Here is a 12,006-nt window from a genome sequence, read left to right on the forward strand (position 1 = left end):
TATTGGGGGAAGGAACAATCAGGTGGCTGTTGCTATAAATTGTCTTAACCAACAGATACAAGAATTATAATAAAAATAATAAGTCAGTTGTCTGTGACTTTACCAAACATCATTTGATGAATATCTCCTTTTCCTTTTTACAAATAAACAATGGATACTGTGCTGAAACAGGGACAGTGAAAACTTGCTGCAGAGATTCTTAGTGGTCAGAACTATATTACATTGTGACAGTTGACATAGTAATAATATATTGAAAAAGGAACATGTGACCAAAATAGTAACAACTGAAAGTACAGTTTTTGGATAACATATATGTACCTTAAGCTAGACTTTTAATAATACAGTATACAAATAGGTTTTCCAAACATTACTTTCAACATCTTTCATTAATTTTCATCTGATGCTTTGTTTAACTGAGAACAGGTTAATGCCTCTACACTGCCAGGCAATGGTTATGTTACTTTGCAGCTTTGGCAGCCTAACAAACCAAAGTGAATCTCTTACTTCTAAGTAACTTCATTATGCTTGCCTCACCATTTTGAATGCCTCAATGTTTATGTTTTAAAATTCCTGGCTCAATGTATCGGGTGACTTGGAGACCTTCCCGGGTTGAAGAGGTTTTTGCCTTCCATCTGATGGGGAGGGGAAGGTTCTTTGTTTTTATATAGGATTTCTTTTCCCCGTTGAAATACACCTCTTAGGCTTTGAAGGGTGAAAAGTTTATTGACACTGTAAAAACAGCTTACTCACCAGAAACAGATAACCTCTCAAATATCGTACTGATGTGTATTTCATTAATTCATTGAAAATGTAATTATAAGTGTCTTGTTCGTGCAGTGTCATAATTATCAGTTTTTGATGCAAATGACAAGTAAACATTTCCTTTCGATGTAATACATGTGAAGTGACTGTATTTTTAACTTCATGTGTGTTTTATGGGGTCATTGTCTTTCCTGTTCCAACATAAAATTCTTCAACGCTCAGAGCCTGAAACTTGTAGGGCTAAACTGGACAAATTACAAACCCCACAGAGTTTTAATAATGTTTATCTGGACCTCTAGATAAGTTTTGGTTCTGGTTTGTCCCAATATTTTTGCTGAGTTTACTTTTATAATCCAAAGATTTTGAGGCAACCATGCAAACGCATTGCAATGATTTTGCCCCACAACCATCAAAAGATTCAAACTAATTATGATTACCCATATTTATTGTCTCTACAACCTTTCACCTCCCCATAGCAATTTCAACACAGTACACCCTCTCATTTTGTATGTCGGTATTTAAGCCTTTTATCACAATTGGTTTGTTGAATTCCAGTCCCCACCCTGTAGGCCACGTCAGTCAGGTACTGTGGGAGTGAATTCATCAAACACCAATAGAAATCAGTACAAGGGAAGAGAGAGAGCTACATTAAAGTGCACACATTGCACAAGCCTACTGCTAGTTCTGATTACTTTCATGTTTGACCCGGTAACTGTTTGCCACAAGACACGCATTTCAAGGTAAGTGCAAAGTCTTTTTTTGATTAAAACAAATATTAGAATATTGCTTGCTATAAGTGAAAGAGGAGACCTGTAATGTGGAAAGTTTGCACCATGCTTTACTAAGGTTTTGTATCTGCACAAAAAAAGTGATCTTATTGTCAGCAAAATGTAAACAAACTGCTGCATACCCTTATGTTAGTGGATTCGAGAAGTGTTCTTAGGATCTGAACAACAGATTGAATTTGAACTCTTGCATCAAAAACTTGTAGGCAAACAAATCTCACTGAGAATGCAATACTAATGTGGTTTATGGTGTGGAAAATCCACTTTCTCAAGTTACCATTATAATAAGCATTGCACCTTTTCATTAGATGGTGTATGACGATTTTGTTGGACTAATGTTCATAAGTTGATGTAAATTGGAATAATGCTGTACAACTGGAAATGTAAAGCATTTTTAAGGTTCACTTGGTAAATATATTCCAGAAGCTTAGCAGTAAATAAGTTTGCATTTATGTTTCCCTTGTCATTTCTGTTAGGAATATTTAATCAGAGAAGCTTCTGCAGTACAGTTGCACTTTTCCCCATATTTATTTTGTAATAATGTATTTGGTGGTAATATAGCACATATTAATTATATAAGATATTATCATGATTTATGAAATGAGCAGGGACATAACTTCAATGTTGATTTTTATCTTTACAAATTAAACTGGTGCAGCAGTTTCATGCAAATTCCAAGGAATGGTAAAAGTATCATACAACACCGTTTCCCATAGAAAATTATGGACTGTTATGACTAATGAGGCCCAGTGACAGAGGAATTCGAGAATAAAAATAACATGTAGGAAGATTATTTAATCAAAATGTTGTTTCTCAAACTGTACTGAAAAGAAACAGCGTCAGGCAATCAGGTACAAAATAATCAAAAAGGAATGTTGGAGGTCAACCAGGGGTTTTTTTAGTACATGTAGAATTAATGCATTAGGTTGTATAAAATACCAGTTGGAACTTAAATATTACTTCACTGTCAGCTATAAGAAGCTCCAAAACCACAGCATGTTGGTACCGCACAATATAATCCAACTGCGTGGCAGGATGGAGTTGTGTAGATCTTATTTCCTTCCCTAATTTACTTAAAACAGGTAGGTTATTTATTGAAATACAAAAGAGGTGAGGAACTTCACCCAAAGGAGAAGCTAGGTGGTGAAAGACATAGCCCAGGACTTTCCTGTCAGCCGGGGTCTTCCCTTCTCCAAAGTGAATGAGCCTGCACACAATCTGGTGTTTTGCCCAATAAGCACTTAACGAACAGTGCGTCATTAAATGGCTTGAGGTGACATTTTCATCCCCAGCTAAATAACCAGACGATTACGGGGTGGTTCATTGTTGGAGTCTCCAAAGGGCTGTGTTGGCCCTAAAGGAGGTACCCGCTTCTCCTTGGCCCAACCACTATCCCGAGCAGTAGAAGTCATCAGACTCCATTCTTGACTTTGCCTGAACCCACTGCAGGACAATAGCCTTCAGTGACCATTGATTGAGTCTCAATTGATGCACAGGAGGGCTGGCCTAGTAGCTACCTGTCTCTGTGTGTATCATTGCTGTAGGAGCAGGTAGGTAGGTGCCAGGAATAGGTCCTGGGGCATTGCACTCAGCTTTACACTCTACCTACCCCCTACCCCACTAAACAATCTGCTACAGGGAACAGTAAACCTCAGCAGAAAGCTGCACAAACTGACTATGAAGCAATATTTGGATACACAAAACTCTCAGTCAACAGGCCTAATTATACTTTCACTGTGTGTCACATATAGCTCTGCTTCCCGGGTAATTACTTTTTAATATTGTACAGGCTGTGCCAAAGGTTTGCTCTTGCCCCACACATTGCAAACATTAGAGTTTGTTCCGTTCCAGATAGCCAAGAGGAGAAGGATCAAACTGGAGCCCAATCCTTAGGCACTTTGCGAGTTTTTGTTTAGAGAAATGCACATTACTAACATGTACATCCAAAACCAACACACTCAGATTCAGTCTGCTCACATACATTGACACGCAAATAAGTTTGAATGCCCCAACTACTTGAACACAATGAGTGTCTGCAGTCCCCACTTTCTCTTACTCATTGTAACCTTACTGCCAAGCCTCTTCTAAGATGCCCACCTTGAAGACATTCTCCTCCTCCCTCAACAAAGATCTCAGCGAATCTCTCTCTCACTGCAGGCCCCAGATCGTCTCCTCTACCCTGAAGCTCTTCCCCCTAGCTCTGCCCCCACACTCTCTTATTTATCTCTCAGCGCCCTCCCCTCCCACCAAATTCCTGATGAAAGGCTTACGCCTGGAACGTTGATTTTCCTGCTCCTCGGATGCTACCTGACCTGATGTGCTTTTCCAGTGCCACACTTTTCATCTCTGACTCTCCTGCATCTGCAGCCCTCACTTTCTCCGCAATGAAGTAGCCTATTGTTATCTCGTACAATTGGTGATGTTTATCCATAAAGTTCTAATCAGAGATGGGACGTTTTACAAATACGGTTTGATGATGCTATCTCTTGTGTGAATTAGAAGTGCTGCAAGATTACCAACTGGACAGAGTGTCATATTTCTTGTTTTGGTACACTCAGATGGCTCTGGCTTGACTCCTGGGTTATTTTGAATGAATGCATAAACAATATGCTATCCTCAGAATGAGAGTAAATGCTGACTTTCTTTACCTTTTTCTTATGCAGCTGAGCACTAAAAGAAGCCCATAAACAGGACACCTCATCTCTCTCCATCAGTACACCAGCAGTCATGTGTGTTTAATTGAACAGCTAAATAGTTCAAAGTGTGACTATTTTGAATACAAATGCAAATACTCAATTTAGGTCAATTTGGGGTTAAATTTGTACAACCTTTTTAAAAAAAAGAATAGAGCATTCCTTCAATATGTAACTCCATTCTTGCTAGATAGGTGGTCAGGCTGAATGGAAAATGATACATTCCATACTCCTTGCCAAGCTAATTTGTTGAATAGGATAAAAGTGTTTGTCACTTCTTCTTTCTGGAACAAAGGTGGTCGTGGACCTTGTGGATTTGTTGGGAATGGAGAGCAGTATTTGTATTATCTTGCTTTGTCAAAAGAGAGAATCAGAACTTTGTATTCAGCTTGTGAAGAACCAAATTCCAATATTGCAATATTAATTGTATGTCAGTTATGAGATTTTAGTTGCAGATGGGTTTCACTTGAGTGCATGTCTTCATGCCTGAATATCCCTGGAGAGGGAGCATGTGGTGTCCACTGGCATGTGGCTGATGGGCACCATAGGAGTGGCATGCATCACCTCTCTCTCCCATGATTACATTTTAATTTAAATTTTGTAAGTTTTATTTGAATATTTGCTTTTCATTACAAATCTATTTAAGTGGCTATCATCTTTTAGAATCATAGAATTCCGACAGTGTGGAAACAGGACATTTGGCCCAACACATCCACACTGACCCTCCGAAAAGTAACCAACGCAGACCCATTCCCCTTACCCTAATAGTCGACATTTACCCTTAACTAATACACCAAGCCTACACATCCCTGAACATTATGGGTAATTTAGCACGGCCAATTCACCTAACCTGCATATCTTTAGATTTTGGGACGAAACTGGAGCACCTGGAGGATACCCATGCACTCATAGGGAGAATGTGCAAACTCCACACACACAGTAGCCCAAGGCTGAAATTGAACCTGGGTTCCTGGGGCTGTGAGGCAGCAGTGTTAAACACCGAGCCATCATGGTTTAATTTTCTTCTATGGTTTTGAGAAGTATATAAGGAGTCACTTACTGAACTGTGTGATGGTGGATCTGGAGGTATATATTTTTTACTCTAATTGAATGCAAGACTGTACAAAGATTTGCTTCAGTGTCACCTTTCACTATCTGGCTTTCTGTAGTCAAACTCAAGTCAAATGTGAAGGCAAAATTCACAGGAGCACAAATTCTCATTCCCTATCAGCAATAAATTAGCCCAAAAACGACGTGGCGAAATACCTTAATTATTTTTATGGATTACAAAACCAATTTCAGGTGGAATATTGTTGCTACAGGAATGAATTAAAGATCTTTAATTTTTAAATGCTAAACTTTTGCACTACGGATCTGGGTTTTAATCCTCTAGCTTTAATATTCATCAGCATCTGATTATTCCAAAGAGCCAAGTGTTGCCAATTTGTATTAAGCATTTTGAAAGCAGCTAGAATGCAGGTAAAAGAAGGGAAGAGAGAAATTGGTGGAATAATTTCAGAACAAAAAAATTTGTTCTGAAATTAATTGACGCGAGCTGAATGATCTTTAATGAAAGGCCAAAACTCATGTTCAAAGAGTTGCACTACCAGGAGCAATGCCAAGCCCAAGAAAAAGAAAGTGAAACTAAATATAATTTAACTTCAGAAAAACTGATGATTATCAAAGGGAGTGAGTTTGTCCTAAAGAATTAAGTGTATTCTGTATTGGCCCAGCCACTCTCAGGGCAGCTTGTGCATAAAAATTCGATTCAAAATAAAGCTTCCTCTATTTAGAGTCATAGAGATATACAGCATGGAAACAGACTCTTCGGTCCAACCCGTCCATGCCGACCAGATATCCCAACCCAATCCAGTCCCACCTACCAGCGCCCGGCCCATATCCCTCCAAACCCTTCCTATTCATATACCCATCCAAATGCCTCTTAAATGTTGCAATTGTACCTGCCTCCACCACATCCTCTGGCAGCTCGTTCCATACACGTGTCACCCTCTGCGTGAAAAAGCTGCCCCTTAGGTCCCTTTTATATCTTCCCCTCTCACCCTAAACCTATGCCCTCTAGTTCTGGAGTCCCCGATCCCAGGGAAAAGACTTTGTTTATTTACCCTATCCATGCCCCTCATAATTTTGTAAACCTCTATAAGGTCACCCCTCAGCCTCCGATGCTCCAAGGAAAACAGCCTCAGCCTGTTCAGCCTCTCCCCATAGCTCAAATCCTCCAACCCTGGCAACATCCTTGTAAATCTTTTCTGAACCCTTTCAAGTTTCACAACATCTTTCCGATAGGAAGCATACCAAAATTGCATGCCCAACATCTCCCAAAAAGAACAACAGTTTCAACTGTACACTAGTAAAGAATCCAGTGCTACTGTAAACAACAATTCTCTATGTCCAACGCCAGATATCAGGCAGCCCCACTGAATGAAATCTCAATTTGGGACAATTTTGTACCTTGTGTTAACTGGGAACTGCATTTATCCAAGTGTTTTACTTAAAAGACTCTGACAACTCACTGACTGATGAGATTTTAGTTTCAACAATTTGGCGGGATTTGAATGCGTGTCCCAGAGTAAAAGAGGCAATGTCTAATGCATTCAATCCTGCATCGTGATAAAATATATCTTGTAACAAATCAATTTTCATATCTTCTTTTAAAATAATATGATGGGAACGTTTTTTTCAGCTTGCAATGGTAAAGCATGTAACAGAGGTTTTTTTTTCAAAAGCTGTAGACCTTTATTGGTTTTAAATAGGATCATAAATGAAACCATACAGTAAGAGGTCAAATATTTCCAGACAGTTTGCCAAATTGGGAGAGACAAGTGAAAATGTTTGTCAAGCCCCAGCGAGTGCGTGAGTTCCATGCAGTTATAATACATCTGTACTCACTAGCTTTTACTCAGCAATTGTTTCAATACATCTGCATCCTCATCAACTGGCTTTGTGTATTGGGTACGTGAGTTTTTTGGCAACTGGTTTCCAGAACTGTAAACTGGGACCATATTGCTTCAGGAACTAAAGAATCATAGAATCCATACAGTGTAGAAAGAAGCCATTCAGCCCATTGAGACCATACCAATCCTCCGAAGAGCATCCTATCCAAACCCAGCGCCCCCCACCCTGTTGCTGTAACACTTCATTTACCGTGGCTACTCCACCTAGCCTGCAAATCCCTACACACTTTGGGCAATTTAGCATGGCCAATCAATCTAACTTTGGACTGTGGGAGGAAACCCATGCAGACACAGGGAAAATGTGCAAATTCCACACAGTCGCCCAAAGCTGAAATTGAACTGAGGTCCCTGGCGCTGTGAGGTAGCAGTGCTAACAACTGAGCCACCATGCTGCCCAAAGCCACAACAAATATTTGGGAAATTTTGTAAGGGAATAGTTGCAATTCAGTTTTCATACCGATGCAAAGTAGTTTTATGTCATCTTTGATTCAGATGTATAAATATCGCTTGGGAATTGCCCTCAAGTGCACAATGAGGCCATCTCCTGGAAACCATCTCCCAGTTCCCATCAGGTGTAATGTTTTGGAAAGTGGACCTCCAAATAAGATAGAGGCAGTGAAAATGACAGAACACTTGGTTAACAGTTCCGCAGTGAGATAGCAAATGGCTCATTTACTTACAAAAGAGATGTCTTTGAGAGCAAACTGCAATAAACCCATGGCAATCTGCTCAGAATGTCTACACATATAGCTATGAGATTCCTTGGATCAGGGATCCCTGAGCTCTCTGGGTGCCTGCTATACTTGTATATTTACCATTGTTTCTATGATGTTTGCATCAGAACTCTTTATTAACTGCTTGTAAACAGGTTTTTTATTGCAAAAGTATACTTTATCCTTAAAAATCTTTATGTACGTGCACAGGTAATAGAGCAGTTCTGTGCCAGTCCTTGCATATAAAGAGCAAACAAGCATTGTTTGTTCTTCATGTACCAGAGATCCTTGATAGGATCCACCCTCTCCATTTCCCACAGGTTCTCAAGAATGCCACATGCTGATCGCTTCCTGGTGGACTTGTGGTTAAAGATGTTTTCCTTGATAAAATTTTCACATGGAACAGGTAATACAGAATGGTCCAACTACTTGGAGTATTCTGTGGCAACAAGGACAGATCCGTCATCTGCAGCATAGTGGACAGATAGAACCAAGTAGAGCATTTTACTGGAAGGAAGTAGAGCATTTGACTGGAACCAAGTAGAGCATTTCACGTGCTGGTACAGGACCTTCCCTGATAGGAAGCTCTATCTTTCTGTATCCTTTTGAACTCAGCACCAGTTTTTGAAACTTGGCCGTGGATTGACCCTTCTTGAGAAACTGCTTACTCTCAACTGCAATCAAACAAAGGAAAGCTCAAAGTCTTTGTGTTCTTGATGCACCCTCTGATAAGAAGATATGTTATGTTAAAATATTACCTTTCATTATGTAAATTGTGATAAACTTAACTTATGTCTTGTATGTGCTTTAACTTCAAGAAAAATAATTCATCTAACTTCTTAATAACAACCAGATCTTGAAAGAAACAGGGTTGAACCTTGTAACTATATTTAGGTGTTTTTAGAAAATATAGAAAACTTTCACAGAACACAGTTATGGGCCCAGAATATAATTCCTGAGATTATTAAGAGACATTGGTTCAAACTGCTTTCGAAATTCTATTATAAAAGCAAATTCTTGCAGATCCTGGAAGTCTGAAACATAAGCAGAAAATTCTAGAAAGACACAGCAGGAATAGGAGCATCTGTGGAGAGAAAAACAGAGTTGAAACGCAACATAGTTTGTTTAGAATTTCAACACTTTCTTTATCTTCAGTTGGAAATGTGCTTGAGGGTTCCGTCGAGATTTATTCAACAAGGAGAAAAAAACAGTATAATCTATTTTGTTGACCACCTGAGTTTTCAACTGGAGGCCATGATGCAGACGGGCACCCACCTTCCTTCCCAATGCTGACTCTGTCCTGAGTTGTTGTAGTGTGATCTGCCCAAGGGCAGGATGTCTGCTCATTTTTCCTCTTTACTGCTATTTGAGAGTTTTCCATTTCAATCAGTAATATAACCCAGGAAAATAATACATAAGGTGATTTGCTATTGCCTTTCTCAAATGTGCTTGGAAGACACTTTTCCCGAAGGATCCTCCACTAATAAGCAATGAGTAGCTCTTTTGGTGTCACCACTAACAATACACTGGTTCCACTGTTGGCCATGGCTTGTACCCCTGTGCATTAGACCCTTACTTTGGCCTAGAGTAACTTAGAGTCATAGAGATGTACAGCATGGAAACAGACCCTCTGGTCCAACTCATCTATGCTGACCAGATATCCTAACCTAATCTAGCCCCATTTGCCAGCACTTGGCCCATATCCCTCTACCCATCCAGATGCCTTTTAAATGCTGCAATTGTACCAGCCTCCACCACTTACCCCGGCAGCTCATTCCATACAACTATCACCCCTTAGGTGCCTTTTATATCTTTCCCCTCTCACCTAAACCTATGCCCTCTAGCTCTGGAGTCCTCCACCTCAGGGAAAAGGCTTTGTCTATTCAGCCTATTCATGCTCCTCATGATTTTATAAATCTCTATAAGGTCACTCCTCAGCCTCCGACACTCCAGGGAAAATAACCTCAATCTATTCAGCCTCTCCCTGTAGCTCAAATCCTCCAACCCTGGCAACATCTTTGTAAATCTTTTCTGAACCCTTTCAAGTTTCACAACATAGGATAGGAAGAGACCAGAATTGCGTGCAATATTCCAACAGTGGCCTAACCAACATCCTGTACAGCCACAACATGACATCCCAACTCCTGTACTCAATGCTCTGACCAATAAAGTATAAAAGGGCAGGGCTGGCTGACCCCTTATGGTCTCAAATGGCCCTTATCAGTACCAAGCGTGCAGCCATTTACATTTTGGCAAGTTCTTCACCTGGAAAAGTGTACAAAGTTAAAGTTACGCTTACACTTCAGTGACGTTTAGAACATTTCACTTGTGACAAACATGCTGCTGAGGGAGGACTTGTATCATGTTGATTATTCCCTTCATTAGTGTAATGTGCTGAATGTTTAAATAAATTAAAATGTAATTAAAAAGCTTACAATGCAATTTTTGTTCATGAATGTTTTCAATCATCTAATGATTATACCAAACATTATTTCAAGTTTTATTGTACTATAGTGTACAGTTGTGTCAATGTGGCATTTGGCATCTGGAACTAACATTTCCTGGGAAGGAATTGCAGTCGTACATTGCAACATGTTATTTATCCACTGGCTTAACTGCAAGCAGCTGGACTTCTCTCATGTTCATCTTCGGCATTAATCTTCAGCGATTACAGCTGTTTGACTCCAGTGTTACCTTAAACCTCTTGATGGCCAAGTTCCACAGAGATACTGCATAGTTCAGGTCCTGCTGAACCAAACTGAATTAGATCTTTCTCCAGGGTTTACACTGAGCACTGCCTGATTCTGCAGTACTGGTGGGAGGTTTTAAATTACCTGCACAACCCCAAAGTTGACATTTGATTAATAACTGAAATGTGGAGGGGATTCGCAGCAGGTCAACCTTATACCAAGCTGATGCAAATCTCCTGCGTTGTGTTTCCAGACAGAGCACTGGTGTCAGAGGAAGTATTAAACTACATCAGAGTTACCAGCACACAACAGCTGAAAACACACACCCATGTGAATTTATATTACACTCTAAGTTGGACAATAATTCATCATTATGTTTATAGAAGATGAAAATTTATCTTTGGTATTCATTAATTATGACTGTCATAGTGACACAAGACAAATACATTTCCAGCGTAATCTCTTGACAAATTAAGGGATCACAAACTAAAATGCTTACATGTGTTACAACTGTAATTCTTGTACAAAGTTTTGTGTCCCTCAGTTCATAATGTAGATCCAAATTGTGTGACACGTCACACAGACAAAATGTGAGATGAAATTATTCAATTTGGAAATGCAGTGCAACTGAAGAATTCTTGAAAATATCAATTTTAGAACAAGGACATCTTGGTAGAGCTGACATTTATTGCCTAACACCAGTTGCTCTTGAGTAACTGGTAGTGGTGAACATTCTCAAACCATTATGTCTGTGTGATGAAGGTACTGCCACAGCGTTAAGTAAACCATTCTATGACTGGGATCTAGTGATGAGAGATTTAAATCTGTAACGATGGTCAAAATTTAAATTCAAAGTTCTGAGAATATTTTGCTTCCACATGCCATCATATAAACATTCTGGAGATCAATTCCTTGTGGAAAATTAACCATTTGAGTTCTATTAATGGAGCAGAAAGTATCTGCTGCTTGTTTTGCCAGTAGGATTATGTTGTTGCTTTTGTCTCATCAAAGTGGGAGCTCAGGGTCACATTAAAGAGTGTTTCAATACAAATGGTTCTGGGATGGTGTATCCCTACCACCCGTCTTTGACTTATTTGATCGTTTTAATTTGATACACCATTTGTGATTGGACAACTGAATCTCAGTGAGCAGTGCTGCCCTGTAACTGATTTGTTATTTCACCCTGAGATATAAGCATGTCGTCTTCATATATCCAATATGGATCAAGAGTTCACCTTGTCTAAAGTTGAAAAACTGTTTCTCACTCCAAAGACATACTTTACAACTAATTATCCAAAATTATGATGCTCCCACATGAGGAGGAAGGTATTGGCTCCTTTCTTTATTCATTCCATCCACCTCTTCATTGGCTGCAACAAGGTTAATTTAAA

General features: G+C 39.5%; 1 protein-coding gene across 1 annotated transcript in view; it reads left to right on the forward strand.

The window, feature by feature from the left end:
• Positions 1 to 1,410: 1,410 nt before the first annotated feature.
• The window catches only part of LOC122564836 (serine/threonine-protein kinase Nek6), a 266,799-nt gene continuing 256,203 nt past the window's right edge, over positions 1,411 to 12,006 (forward strand). The window contains exon 1 of the mRNA XM_043720147.1: positions 1,411 to 1,502. The gene's annotated coding sequence lies outside the window, so the exon portion shown is untranslated. The remainder of the gene's footprint in view (positions 1,503 to 12,006) is intronic.

The sequence above is a fragment of the Chiloscyllium plagiosum genome, chromosome 30, assembly GCF_004010195.1.
Source record: "Chiloscyllium plagiosum isolate BGI_BamShark_2017 chromosome 30, ASM401019v2, whole genome shotgun sequence".
NCBI lineage: Eukaryota > Metazoa > Chordata > Chondrichthyes > Orectolobiformes > Hemiscylliidae > Chiloscyllium > Chiloscyllium plagiosum.